The sequence below is a fragment of the Schistocerca cancellata genome, chromosome 1, assembly GCF_023864275.1.
Source record: "Schistocerca cancellata isolate TAMUIC-IGC-003103 chromosome 1, iqSchCanc2.1, whole genome shotgun sequence".
In the NCBI taxonomy this organism is placed as follows: Eukaryota; Metazoa; Arthropoda; class Insecta; order Orthoptera; family Acrididae; genus Schistocerca; species Schistocerca cancellata.
Window position 1 is genome coordinate 1,093,403,074 of NC_064626.1, and position 15,279 is coordinate 1,093,418,352.

General features: G+C 38.3%; 1 protein-coding gene across 2 annotated transcripts in view; it reads right to left on the reverse strand.

Moving 5' to 3' along the window:
- The window catches only part of LOC126091487 (skin secretory protein xP2-like), a 586,258-nt gene extending 583,521 nt beyond the window's left edge, over nt 1–2,737 (reverse strand). For both annotated transcript variants that reach the window (XM_049907069.1, XM_049907065.1), the window contains exon 1: nt 2,583–2,737. The gene's annotated coding sequence lies outside the window, so the exon portion shown is untranslated. The remainder of the gene's footprint in view (nt 1–2,582) is intronic.
- Between the last annotated feature and the right edge of the window lie 12,542 nt (nt 2,738–15,279).

Genomic DNA, 15,279 nt, shown 5'->3' on the forward strand with positions numbered 1-15,279 from the left:
AAGTATTAGATCCGTTTTCACAATTTTTTATTTGATTCTCGAGAGAAAGCAGTACTAGATAATCATAAAAAGTGTTTGCTATAGTTAAATCATTCGTAATTTTAGTTTTGTGCGTTTTATCCGCTACATGCAGGCTGACGCGCACCACGAACGCAGTAACCAGATCCGTTTTCTAATCTTCCTGCACGGAGTGTGACGCATCTGCATTGAGTTCCGTCATTATCGACGTGCATCAACACGCCGTTAACGATTGCTAAAATATTCAGTCTAGATATCGACGGGGGCACATTTATTTTCGGACATGGTTACGTCGTACAGTCAAAGATGGAACGCAGAGGAACAACAAGAATGTTCCACAATGACACAGATTCCGATAAAGATGATTAAGATTTGCAATGCTAACAAAATCCCGTAAGTTATTTGGCTGGTCAGCAGAAGCCATAAATTCGGATGTCGGTTGTTTCTGCTGTTTTTCCTCTTTCCGTCATATACAAAATTGCAAAGAAAGAAATGTGCGATGTGAATGAGGTATATATATAAACAGGCAGATGAATCTTTGGTGATTAAATTTGTTGGGAACGTGGCATTCATTAGTTTGATGTTCCAACGAAGTTTTGAAACTTGAAATGAGCATCTGGAGGCGAATGTGGCCGTTTCAAAGTCTTGGCCCACCGATAAGTGGGTGACCACAGCTTTTAAATGTGTTGCGTCCACTATCAAATACCATTCACGAATCAGAATTACGCTAAACAATGTCTGTCAAAGCGCTGCTTTCTTTAATCACGACAGCCTTCTTTCGCGATCGTCAAGTCAAAAGTTCGGCTTCTTTCAACAAGTAAAAACACGATTGAAATTATATTGAATTACCGTACTGCGGATGAAAACCTCCTGCAGTCTTATGATAATGAATGTGCGCAGTCCTTAAAAGACACCTAAGAAATAGTAATCGGATACAAGAATTTGAAGCACGCAGAGATGCTCTGAGTGCAGGGGGAAATAAATTGAACAAAAATGATCCTAGGATAAACATCACTCACTTCAATAAATCAGATGGAAGGTGGCTAGGGGGAAGGTTAAGAGTTTTTCACCCGTTGCCAGCTTGTACTTTAGAAAAAGTCGATTAGTTTTGTTTGGGTAGGCTATTGTCGTTTGGCCAGTTACGTGCTTATAGACCGTATGCACATCGAAGAAAATTATTTCGAACGTACAACTGAACAAAATTTTTTTACACTTTTATGAATAATACAACCTTCCATAATTCTGTGAATGAACGCTTATCTCAGTTGAAAGTAAGATTAGTAGGAAGAAATGAAGTATGCACTTATCTAAAAAATCATATTCATATACACCTTCAGACATCAATGGAAACCGCGTTGGTGACTGCGTATGCATCCAGGGAAGGAATTAAAGAAAAATAACAGCTAAACATTTGATGAGTTAAGTCTGGCATTAGTGAACTCTGCTAGAGAAGGGACAAAAAACGATGTAATAACAAGAAGGAATCGACAGGACACTAAATAAAAGTGGCTGAATGCTAATTTGAACATCACTCCGTAGAAGCCAATAAAATGCGCATCATTTCCCATAAGTGTTTAATGATCTAAAAGGGGAAATAATGCAAAATTAGGAAGACACAAAAACAGAAGTCACCAGTGTTCCTGTCCAAGCAATTTGACGGAAACTCCAGGGACTAGACAAGCATTCTAACAAAGACCATCCCGAAAGTAAATCCTGAAAGGCGAGGAAAATTAAAATCAAAAGAACGAACACAACTTTCTTGTTCTTACTTCCAAATTGCCAAGAAAGTGGAGGTTGACGCAACTGTATCATTTTAAACTTTATTTTAAGGTTAAAAAGAAAAATATACGGAAGCTGTTCAAGCCGTCTCCAATAAGATTTAACCAATTTGTGTCGTACGTAACAAGATTATTTAGCCACACCGTGCTTAGTAAAAGAAATATTATTTATGAAATTTTTCCTCGATCCTTTGAACAATGAAAATGCGTACATTACAACTTAGATTACTAGCAAGATGCAGAAAGTAGCGCGGCACTCCACACAAAAGTGCACATTATATATTGTTTTCAGCAATAGACGATAATGTCTAACGAAAGTCCTCCTTTCTGTTTCAATCTGCTCTTGGAGCAAGATATGTTCCCTACGTGTGCAACAAATTTGCTTTGAATACGTAGTTTGTCTACAAGGCATTTTTTTCTAATAAATGAAAAGGAACCATAGCAAGCAAATATAATATTAATTTTAAGACCGCAATTTAAATTACGCGGTTCTTCATAGCTGTTTTTACATACAAAACTGGTTCTGCAACTCTAAAACTGCAGAGTCCGCTAAAATTAAGAAAGCCATTTTTAACGCAATAGTAATTTACATATATTTTAAGACAAAGCGATTAGCCACCCAGAAAAATGAATGAACACAACTGACAACATTTCAAAAGCCGCCGCGCTCCTGCAGCAAACGACAGCACCTGTTCGGCGTTTACCAGCTTTAGTGTTTTATTTGCTTCAAAACAAGTTGCTACAATATTTTAGTGAGATAAACAAAGTAAATATACAGCGACTTACCGGCAAAAAGAATGCTCCTCATGTAAACAAACGCGATGATACGAGAGCACTACAGCCCGATGGTTTAAACCTGTAGCACTTGACAACAAACACTACACCATTGACAGGTAAACGCGAAATGTATCCGAACTTGCCGCCAGGTCGCAGCAGCTGCAATTGCAGCTTTTCCGGCATTCGTCAGTGAACTCGCCATCTAGCGGCAATGCGGCAGACTAGGTACTAGGTAGGATTATTTGGCATATTGGCGGGACAGCTCGCTGAACTCCGAAGGCATCGCGGAAAGAGGCAAAGGTGGCGGTGTTCTAATACCACTGGAAAATCTATAAACATTTTGCCATCGGATGATACTTTGCATTAATCTTTTCGTACATCTGTTCTATGCCGTATATGTGTAGGCCGTAAAACTATTAAAATATTATGTTATAAGGCCTGTTTCCATAACAAAATGTAGATTTTTGCCGTAATGACAAGATCCCTTTTTTATCATAGGTAACGTAAACTGGACAGAAACGAAAAGATACAAGCTTGTTGAGCTTTGTTGATACGAAACGCAGATACTGTTGCCAGTAAGCAAAAGTTGAACTGAACAGGAGTGTGGAGTGTTAAAAAGTAAGATAATACTATATTATGAAGGTGAAAAGAATTGCCAGTATTTTTTTTCCCGGAGACAAGGAAATTTATATCATGTAAATGATGAAAATAAATGAAATGAAATACAGACTATTATTGTGGCCGACAAAATTCTATGAGCATTCGTCGATGTACATGAAATGCAAAAGGGTACAGGGGTGTCTGAATCAAAAGGTAAGCGAAACACACATGTTCAACGTAAAGCGCACCTCGAGGCCGTGTTATTGTGATTAGATGGATAATTTGCGCGCTGCACATGAAGAACATAACCTGTTGGACTCTGAGTCAATGGAAAGAGACATCGGAAAAACGGTGATAGAGCAGATTTTTCGGTACCAGTACGTTTTGCCAAACATTATTGCAAGGCTTCAGCAAAGTGGTATGGCAACAACAGATGTGCACTTAAGAGTTTCGACCAGTACAAAATCTGTAAGCAGTAACAACATGACCCTACAACCGATATTTGACTTAAATTACAAAACGAAATCAAATTATTAATACTAGTTGATGATCCCTGGAGATAGCTGGAGTGAAGACATTACAACACGTGCAATTGAACAGAATACTGTTTCTACAAAAGAGAGTTGCTGTGATGCACGTATCATAAAAAAATATCTCACTTGTCATGTCTGATATATATCGCATTTTTTGCAAGTCATCAGGGTGACACCCTAATGCTACGATGTACTTAATCATAACACAAGAAACGTCTTGAGACACGAGAATGAAATTAAAAGTAACAGAGCACAGCCCATATACCAGTGGCTTAATGTAATACAACAGATTGCCAGAATCAATAAGAATATATACGTTACTGAAGATTCATTTGAAATGAGATTAAAAAAATATTTTTAAAAAGAAATAAATGTCTGTATTCACTGAAAGAATTATAACCTCTACATATTACATATTAACCTTTTTAGTTGAGTACCTACTAGGTAGTTTTAGGGAAAGCATTTAGTAGTATTTCACAGGATGTCTTACCATGCCCACCAGTAACAAAACTATAATTTTCCCCATTAATTGTTTGGATGATTAAAGTTCGATGATTACAGCATGTTTGGGGAACTTATGTACAAGTGAACTGAGGTTTTCTCTACAGTTTTTGGTTACATCAGGAGATGAGTCTGCTGGGTGATAGAAGGATCCAGTTATCATTTTATGCCCACCACTGATACTGAGTCTAACTCAGACAGTCTCACATGCAGCCTCAGTTTCTACCTCGTTGGATTTGAGTTTCTTGTCTACTGTGACAAATACACCACCTCCATTTCCCTCTTGTTTGTACTTTCAATACATGCTTAAATTCTCACCAAAAATCTCACTGCTATCAATTTTAGGCTTCAGCCAGCTTTCTGTACATAGTATTACGAGAGCTTCACTACTTTTCATAAGCACTTCAAATTCTGGCACTTTGTTGTGCAGTTTACCATTAGGATTTTAATACGCTCACCTGTGAGAGGCATTTCTTTTGATCTTACACTGGGTTTCGTGCAGCTCTGATTATCTGGATTGGATGGAGAGTCACCTAACCTAATTTGCAGTAGAGCCAGTATGTTTTCCTTGTTGGGAGGACAGTAATGGTGTACAATCAACCCTGCAATACCAGTTGAGGAGTAAGAAGTAGTTGGTCCAAAATCAAGAAAGCCAACAATATATGACAGAGCGTGTGTTGGTTCCACATGTATCCATACTGCATCCAATGATGCAGTGGCAGAGGATGACATAGCAGTCAGTCAGTCTTGATTGGCCCATCGGGGCCAGAATGTGGAACTTTGATTAGTTCATAGGACTATACCAATTTTGGCACTTGCATCTATAAACATAAAGTGAATTATACCCTACAGCAAAACAACCAAACTACAAATACATGAAAAACACTTAAATTACTTCTGCATAACTATATAATGGGAATCCTAGAGGGGACTGATGACCTCAGATGTTAAGTCCCATAGTGATCAGAGCCATTTGAATCATATCTAGAGCAACAAATAAAATAGACCACTTAATAAGAGTCATTTTTGTTAAAAAATTGTTCCATGCATACAGAAACAGTACATAAAAAGTACAAGCATTGAAATGTGGAAAGGAAGTTGTGCTCCTCATAAGTTAGCCAAAAGAATGGAAAACATCTTAAGTTTTTCACTGTCATTAAGCAGTATTCATTTCGCTACTGTTTAGGCTCAATATTAATAATATATGTTACATTTGTTTGAAATGCAAGATGAGCCTTGGAAGAGCTTTGCTATAGAACTTTGTGTAATGTGTTTGTACCAAAGCCAATAGTGACTTTATGGTTCCAAATGTTCTCCAGTGGTATTTCAACCATTATTAAGACAATCAAATGTTTGCCTAGTAGAAATGTATTCATAGTTGACAAAATACTAATGCCCCTAACTAATTACATTCATTTGCAGGGAGCATTTGTGCAGAATTGTACCTAGAAGTGGAATGGCATTTAGTCAAAAAAGTGTCTTGTACCTGTATGGAGCAAAATATAGGGAATCTTGTCGCATCTTGTTTCCAAAAACAGAAATGTTAACTGTTATAAACACATACATTCTGAAAGCCATATTTCTTATGAAAAGACTGCATCCAAACATTTATTCAGACTTCCACCAGTACAATACTAGAAATAAAGAAAGATTTTACATTGGCACCCACAGAATAGCACTTTATGAAAAGGGGCCTCAATTGTTTTATAATCTCTATCTATATCTAAAATGTATTTTTTTTGTAGTGGGACATAAGTTACTGTTTACTGTTTTTGTTTTGTTTTATGTATTACCATAAATTCTGGCCAAAAGCTTGTAAAATTGACACGTTCCATATCCTGTGATACTGTCACAACATGGATCACCGGAACAAGAGATAAATAAAATAAAAAAATAATAAATACGCAGGTATAAAATTAGCTAATGCAGTGCCTAGTGAAGTCATGGCTCTTCCTACAATTAAACTGCAACATCAGCTTAAGAAATTTTTAGTAAAACACCCTTTCTACGCATTAGAAGAGTACCATACTTATATGAAGAACAACAAATGCTTTAAGAAATTATGTGAATAGAAATCAGTAAACATCTTATTGTAATTTTGTTGTAAATTAATGACATATTCAGAAGATGGTGTCTTGTGTATTGTACAAATAACTTTAACCGTTACTGTTTCTTTGTACATGTGCAGTGTACCATTCGATGTTGAATAAAGCTATTATTATTATTATTATTATTATTAGTGGTATCCACAACCAGTTCCACATGTCATCTCAGAAATTAGACTTGAAAGATTACTGCACTGAAGGGAACATATCCTCCACACAGGAATGCCTTTAGCCACCAGCCAGCAATAACACAATCCCAGAAAGAATGTTCACTCTGCAGCAGATTGTGCACTGATATGGAACTTCCTGGCAGATTGAAACTGTGTGCCAGACTGGGGCTCAAACCCAGAGCCTTTGCCTTTTGTGGCAAGTTCTCTAGCAACTGAGCAACCTGAGCATGATTCACAGCAAGTCCTTACAATTTTTCTTATGCCGGTGCCTCATCTCCTACCTTTCAGACTTAACGCAAGTTCTCCTGTGAAACTTGTAGGACTAGCACTCCTGCTCCATTGGTAGAGCACTTTCCCATGAGTAACACATTTGTCTGCCAGTGCACTTGGAGGACCAAGTGGAGGTGGGTCCAATGAAGCATCTATCTGCACAGTGAGTGTTGACCAAGAATTCGAGCTGGCAAGAACCATCCACTGACAACCGGAGAAGACTCCACGGCATTAAACAAGTTGCTACCAACAACACTTACACACTAAATCAACTGAGTTTCTGATCTACTGCTGTACAATTGCCAGACTTACTGGAAGATGTTGAGAGATTAGATTAGATTGGATTCAGTTTTTGTTCCATAGACCCATAAAATAAGATGATTCTCGTGGGTGCGGAGCATGCCAGAAATTATAACATAAAAACATTAAAAAATTGAAATGATACTTACTACCCTGATAATTTGTCAGGAGATTGCCAAACTAAGTGAATATAATACAGTAAGCTGGCTAATATTTACAGAATTCATACACTGTCAGAATGAAACATTGTTATGCACTATTAATACTTAATCTTGACTGTTCTGACAAAGTGCTGTCAAAACTGAAATCTAACAGACATTTTTACTTAAGCTGGCATAACAGTCTCTGTTAAGATATTCATGTATAGAGTAGAAGGAGTTGCCTATCAAAAAGTGTTTCAAGCTCTATTTAAACCATGCTGTGTATGGCTACAAGACTGAATATGCAGTTCATGCAAGATAGCACTCTGTTTCATTTTTAGTGAGACACCACATTAACACTAATCTGCAGCATCACCACCAAGCTCTCCATTTCTAGACTTGTTCACTTGATTTTTACTGGGACACCTAAGAAGACTAGTCTGTGAGTATAAATATCAGGTATCAATTGCAGTGATAGATAAGCATTAGCTGTAGTTCATTATAGTACAGAGGTATTCCGTTGTGTGTGTGTGTGCATCTTCCATGGGAAGAGTGGAAGCCTGTCTTCAGGCTGGAGAGAAGAAGCTCAAAGAGTTTTTATGAAAGTTTAGATTTGAGTGTACTTCAGTTCCATGCTGCCCAAAATAGGAGCCATTTTTGGTTATATCGTGTGTCATCAACATACTCTGCATTCTTATCATCAAGAAAAAGAGTATCAGTGAAGGTGAGTGAAGTTACTGCAAAGCAATTAATAGCACTTATGTCCTTGTCAACAGTACCTGCCAGCAATGGGTAACAATATTTGTTACTAAATCATTAGTAGACAAAATTTTGGGCCTTCTGCCACTTCTAGTTGACTGCGTCCATTAATGGTTGTACCATATGCATTCCAGCCATCCTTAGAGTGAATTATAGTTTACTGATGTTGTTCTCATATTGTCTTTAAAACTCTATCAGTGTCACAGTGATTTCTGTTTTACCTGGATGTAGAACTCTGATCTTGTAGCATAGATCTTCAGCACACCTGCAGATTGCTGATGTCTGCAACATCCAATTCCTCACTCTTTGTATTCAGAAGAAAAGTGATAAGCATTTGTAACATTATTCCTGAAACAGATTGTCTGCAACAGTGTCTGTTGCCAAAATAGACCACATGCAGTATTTGGAAGTGAAGATAACTTCCTTGAAAACTTATATTATGTCCCATTGAGAGAAATATCATTCTGCATTTGCAGTGCATGTCTTCATGACACTGAGTGGCAGCATAAATGCTGCTAGAGAATGCATCACTTCAGATTCCAGGTATGTAGTTTATTAACAAAACTGAGAAGTAGGTGCCCTTGCACTTTTCACTTATCATTTTTGCCATCAGTGGTAGTCATATGTCTGAGCAAACAAGGTCAACTTTGTTCAAGAGGTGTCTGGATAATTTACAACACTTGATTTTTTGAATTATACGTGGGTTACTTATAGGGCTTGGTTAATATAATGCCTAGTTTATTACCATCTGCTGCATGTCACAGTGTTTGCACAAGAGGCTGTATGAATTAAGGACAAATGAAATGAAGTACAATCAATTTTCTAATCTGCCATTCAATATCTGGATCTCACTTAAGTTTTCAAAAGATACAGCTGACCTGTTGCCAGTGCTGAAACAGTTCATTTTGCTGTTCTCCAGAAATCTGGAGCCTATTGTTCTCCAGAGAGTTAGAGCATATGATGTAATAGTCTTAATATGGTTGGGGAATCAAAAAATATTATGTTTTGCATTCTAGTGACACTTTGTGGGCACTCTGAAATGACATTCAAGTGTGCTAAAGGATACAAACTTTTCTGACTAAGTGATGTTAGTTTGCTGATTTGAATGTTCTCCTACCAAACCACTTTAAAAATATATAAATATTAGAGAAATAGTAAGTAGGAGATAATTTGTCCCTCAGTGTAAGTTTCTGTGGCACATTAGTATCTGTAAACTGTAATCTGCATCCATAAGACCAGCAGCTTTTTGGAAGCTGTAAGAACAGAGACCCATTCTCCATCTTGTTACAGAAGAAATGTGAGACTTGGTTTTTCCAGTTATAGAATCTCTGAGAGAATAGAGAATCTTTGAGAGAATAGAAGGTACAGGACCGTTTGTTTGGAGTGCCCCAAACTCAGTGCAAATATTAAATTTTTGTTACAATAGCTGTTCATACAGTCTTGAGGGTAAAAATACAATTTTATTGATACATTGTAGCTGTCTCTCACATTCCATGCAACAATAACAAATTGGAACTTGGTGCAACAAGTACACGCTTATATTCCTGACATTGTCAGACCTGGGGCAATCTCCATGCATGATAACTGAAGAAAAGTTATGTGAAGTTTGGAAGGTAGGAGATGAGGTGCTGGTGAAAGTAAGGCTGTGAGGACAAGTTGTGAGTCATGCTTGGGTAGCTTAGTTGGTAGAGCATTTGCCCATGAAATGAATGGTCCCTGGTTCGAGTCTCTATCTGGCATACAGTTTTAATCTGCCAGGAAGTTTCATATCAGTACACATTCCCCTACAGAGAGGAAAATTCATTCTGGAACTGCATATCTGCTCATTTTATCACATATACTCTCCTAGCCTTCTTGACAGGTTTGTTAACGTAAGTAACCATTGTTGCTATGATGAAATCACGATCACTAGCCCCTGTATAAACTGAAACTGTCAATAAGGTCAGGCCTGTCTGTAGCTGCAAGACTAAAATATTTCCAGTGAATGTGAACTGTTTAAATAACTGATTAAGACAGTTTTCAGAAAATGTGTTCAAAACTACTTCACAAGACTGTTTGTCCATACCACCTACAATGAATCCATAGATACTTTTGACTATGCTCGGTAGATTAAAGAAGCCTCCAACTAATATTGCATGATCTGGGTATTTATGCACTACTGAGTGTAGACTTCCGTTCTTTGAGTGATTCTACAAATGTTGTAGTAGAATCCATTGTTAGACTTGTGCTTTCTCCTATTGGTAATTTAATAGTTGCATGAATCAAGTCTTGTCAATAACCCCTTCAATAACCCAGCATGTTATACAGTTTTCATTCTAACATATCTGGATAAAAATTTAAAAAATAAAATAAAATAAAATAAAAATCTGCTCACCAAGTAACAGCAAGAGAACACTCACACACAAAAAGGGTTAACTTATGCAAGCTTTCGGAGCCAGTGGCTCCTTCTTCCGGCAGAAGTGTTGACAAGGAAGGAAGAGGGGTAAAGAAAAAGAACTGGAGAGGTTTAGGAAATGGGGTACAGTTTGGAAAAGTCACCCGGAACCCTGGATGAGGGGAGACTTGCCAGATGGGTTCCTTCTCATCCATTGAGCAATGTGGCACAGTGGTTAGTACACTAGACTCGCATTTGGGAGAACAATGGTTCAAACCCATGTCTGGCCATCCTGATATTGGTTTTCCATGACACCACTAAATCACTTCAGGCAAATGCCGGGGTGGTTCCTTTGAAAGGGCATGGGTGACTTCCTTCCCCATCCTTCCCTAATCCAATGGGACCAATGGCTTCTTTGTTTGGTCTCCTCCCCCAAATCAAACAACCAACTATCAGCCTGTCTGATAAGTGTCCCCTGACCTTGGGTTCTGGGTTACTTTACTGAACTGTATCCCTTTTCCTAAACTTCTCTAGCCCTTTTCCTGCACTCCTCTTCCTTCCCCTTTAGCTCTTCTACCAGAAGAAGGAGCTGCTGGCTCCAAAAGCTTACATATGTTAAACCTTTTTGTGTGTGTGTGTTCTCCTGCTGCCAATTGGTGAGTAAATTTGTTTATCTATCCAATTACATTATACTGTCATAAATTGATTATTTTTGTTGTTGCATTTTTCATTCTGCATGTCAAACAGGTGAACCACCTATGAAACTCGTTATGTATTGACAAAAAAATAAAAATAATAATAAAAGCAGTGAAACTTTGAAGTTTTACTGACGCTTTAGTTTCAGTACTGCTTAAAAATGTAACTACACAAGTACATTCAGCAGTGAATGAGCTTGCATACACAGAAGCATTCCATTTCAGTACTATCCTTGATATGAAAAAGAGTATGGTAATCACAGTAATATTTTTATCCATAACTGAAAGCCATAGAGAGAGAGGGATAAGGAAAAAAGGAGAGAGGGGCAAATAATGATGGAGAAGCATATGAAGAAGGGGGAAATGTCCTGTTTAAACTCTAGAACATAAGAAATGGGCAAAAAAAGAAAATAAATGACTATTATAAGATGGAAGAACACAGTGTCAGTAATCTACAAAAGAGGAGATGGAAAAAAGTGAATTCTGACTGGTCGCAAGGGCAATATATAGTAGCACTGAGGCCAGGTTGACGGTACCTGTATATAGCTATTTACTGTGCTCACCACCTTATGATTTGTGGCAGGAGTTACATTGGGTACAACTATCATTTTTCCCTTACTCCTATTTCACTCACGAATTGTGAACAAGATGAACAATTATGATTATTGGTAAGGCTGCATATGGGCTCAAATTTCTCCAGTTTTACTGCAAATTGTTATTTCACAAGATGTATGTGGAAAGAAATAATATGCTGCTGGAGTCCTCATGGAATGACACAGCTGCATAGATCACCAACTGACACCACTGAAGTCCTCTGCCTTGACTTACACCTCCGTCTGGAGTCCACCACGCTGAACTGTCTAAGTGAAATGGAAAATCAAATCACTGTCATATTAAAAACTTGTTAGGGCTGTCCAATTATCATGAACTTAATTCTTCCAGTGACTTACAAGAATGGAACTTCTCCTTTGCTATGAGTTAGTCGAGCTGCCCTTCAAGTTTTGTCTGCCCATGTTACCAGATAAAACTTGAAGGACAACTCAATTAACTTGTAGCAGAGGAGAAGTTCCACACTTGTAAGTCACTAGAAGCAAACATGTGAATACAGTGATTAGAGGTGGAAAATGCATCTTCACAGAAACAGCAGCAGCATCAAGGAGTCTCATCCATCTGTCGCATCAGTTGAAGTGAAAAACAGATACCTCATTATGGTGAAGATACAACAGGCCAAATCATGGCAAGCCATGATACTTGTAAACTCCCACTTTCTTGGTGTTCATTCCTTGTGTCCTGCACATTTAAGAGTTAATAAATTTCAGGTGTGGAAGGAACCTTGTCATCAGATTAGAGGATGGGTACAAGCTATAGTTGGGTAGGGATACTAGTCATACCAGTCAACATGTTGACTAATAAATTTCTGTATTTATTTTCATGAAGCACTTGGTAACACAAATCTTCACATTCTTTAGAAACAAAAAGACACCTTGTGCTATGACAGCTGCCCATGCTGTTTTTACAGAAACTTCCTCCAGTTCACTTTAATATAACCTGGCAGGTACACAAGCATGCATATGCTTCATCAATGTGGAAACAAGCTAGAGAGACTCTGCTTTTTACAGTTTATACAATGCTAGATGTAGCCACCACAGCACTGTGTATTGTTATATAACAAATCTCACACACTCTTTACCACAACCAAAAACAAGCAGGATACTAAGCAAGTACAGAAACTCCTCATCAGAGAGATAAGCTCTCATATGGATCTTTTAAGGACTAGGCAAATCAGAATGCCTATAAATGCAATCATAATGGTGACTGTGTTCCAAAAATACACTAAAAACTTCTGGAAAATTGAAATCAAGTAACAAAAATATGAAAGGCATTATGAGCTTAAAAAGAGAAAATTCTTGATCACAATTTATGAGATACCAGACTCCACAGCAGAGGACCAAAATTATAAATTAAAGCTGACTGTGGTCATCAACAAACATAAATTTAAAAGCTAGATCAAGGATAGATTCAAAATGGGATCTATGTTAAGCACATAATGCTGCTGAGAGAAACCTGTCTTTTGACTAGGGGCTTTCAAGCCTCAAATACCAGTGATTATATTATCATCCCAAAATTTTTAAGATGCTGTAACTAAGGTCACTTAGTGAAATTCCGTGACAGAACAATGTGTGAAGCTTAGAGACAAAAGTTACCAGAAAAGGTCCCAAAAAAAAAAAAAAAAAAAAATCCGAGAGTAAGGTGAGATGCATACCATGTGCAATGCATAGGTGCCATAACAGAAAGAGAATGTGAAATGTGACAGCAGCTGCCTAAGTGAAACACAATTGGTAAATTATGTGAGGATTTCAATGCAAGAGAAATGCCAGAATATAATGTAGCTTCTCCTAGTAATTTTGTGCCTGGTACACAACTGAGAATAACAGAAGAAACAAATCCCACTGCACCTGAGAACATAGTTGACTGTGCACCATTACGAAACACTGAGCCACTGCCAGGCAGTGACTGCTGATGCTTTTCCAGCAGGACAGGGTGACTGATAAAAATGCACTGCAGTCTGTGTTTGAGATGGAGCTGGTACACACATCCCTAATAGAAATGTACACAATCTATAGTAGCGATGACACATTGAGCCCACAGTTGATGAATGCATTATGCACTGACTGCTTACAGGCCAGATTCCAGCTGCAGTTCCTTTCACATATGAAAGAGCTGGAAGGTCAGCTACTTGAAGAGGAGACAGCTAAGGAAATGGGTGTGGGTATCCACAAAGCTATTCAAATGGCTTTCTTCCAAGGTGAGAACAATTATCAACAGTGATTTGTACAACTGCATATGGCATTCCTCAAAGTGAGAAAATAGTGAAATCAGTTTGCTACATTTCAGTAAGAGTAATATACTCAAAAAATCTGATATTAGGCAAGTGTAATTGACTCTAGCAATCCAAAGAGCCAATATGGAAAAGTTGATAGTATACTTTCAATTAGTAGAGTCTTCAGTAGCATGGATAATCTTGGAGACGAGACCTTATGACTTAAAAACTGCAACCAGTAATCCTACAAAGATATGTACAAAGAAGTTAAACTTAACAGAGCAGTGAACAAAATTACCTTTCAACAGAACAAATGCTATTAACAAGACTGACTTACAACAGAACAAACAGATCAAATGGTCCTTCAATCTGATAAGCTGCCAACAAATTCCCAAGAAGTGACTATGTAGACTTTCCCAGCGTATTAGTATATCAAATTCTTGTTGGGTTTCCAGCCTGATCAAACTGTCATCTGAACACAATATTTCAGTGGTCCACATGGCCACCATCATCAGGTGAGAAAAGCTCCATTGCTCTTGCTGATAACTGATTCCACTCACAAATGACTACACCTTTATATGCATCGGAAGTACAACAGCGCATGTGCTAGATACATTGCGCATGCACTCAATCATTCCTGCTGCCCTCTGGCGCAAAAAGAGTTGCAGCGCCTCCAGTGGTGAATACTGTTGAAAATGATATATCGTTCCAAATGATTATTCATAGCTGGCCAATTCAGATGCCGTTTTTTCTTCGTATCTGATAAAGCAGGATTCCACATATTACTTAACAGGTATCCATTATCATGATTAATGATATTATCTGCTAGTCTGATTCTGACAGATTCTTTTAAAACACAATCCCAATACTGTGAAGCATTTGCAACTACACTCCTGGAAATTGAAATAAGAACACCGTGAATTCATTGTCCCAGGAAGAGGAAACTTTATTGACACATTCCTGGGGTCAGATACACCACATGATCGCACTGACAGAACCACAGGCACATAGACACAGGCAACAGAGCATGCACAATGTCGGCACTAGTACAGTGTATATCCACCTTTCGCAGCAATGCAGGCTGCTATTCTCCCATGGAGACGATCGTAGAGATGCTGGATGTAGTCCTGTGGAACGGCTTGCCATGCCATTTCCACCTGGCGCCTCAGTTGGACCAGCGTTCGTGCTGGACGTGCAGACCGCGTGAGACGACGCTTCATCCAGTCCCAAACATGCTCAATGGGGGACAGATCCGGAGATCTTGCTGGCCAGGGTAGTTGACTTACACCTTCTAGAGCACGTTGGGTGGCACAGGATACATGCGGACATGCATTGTCCTGTTGGAACAGCAAGTTCCCTTGCCGGTCTAGGAATGGTAGAACGATGGGTTCGATGACGGTTTGGATGTACCGTGCACTATTCAGTGTCCCCTCGACAA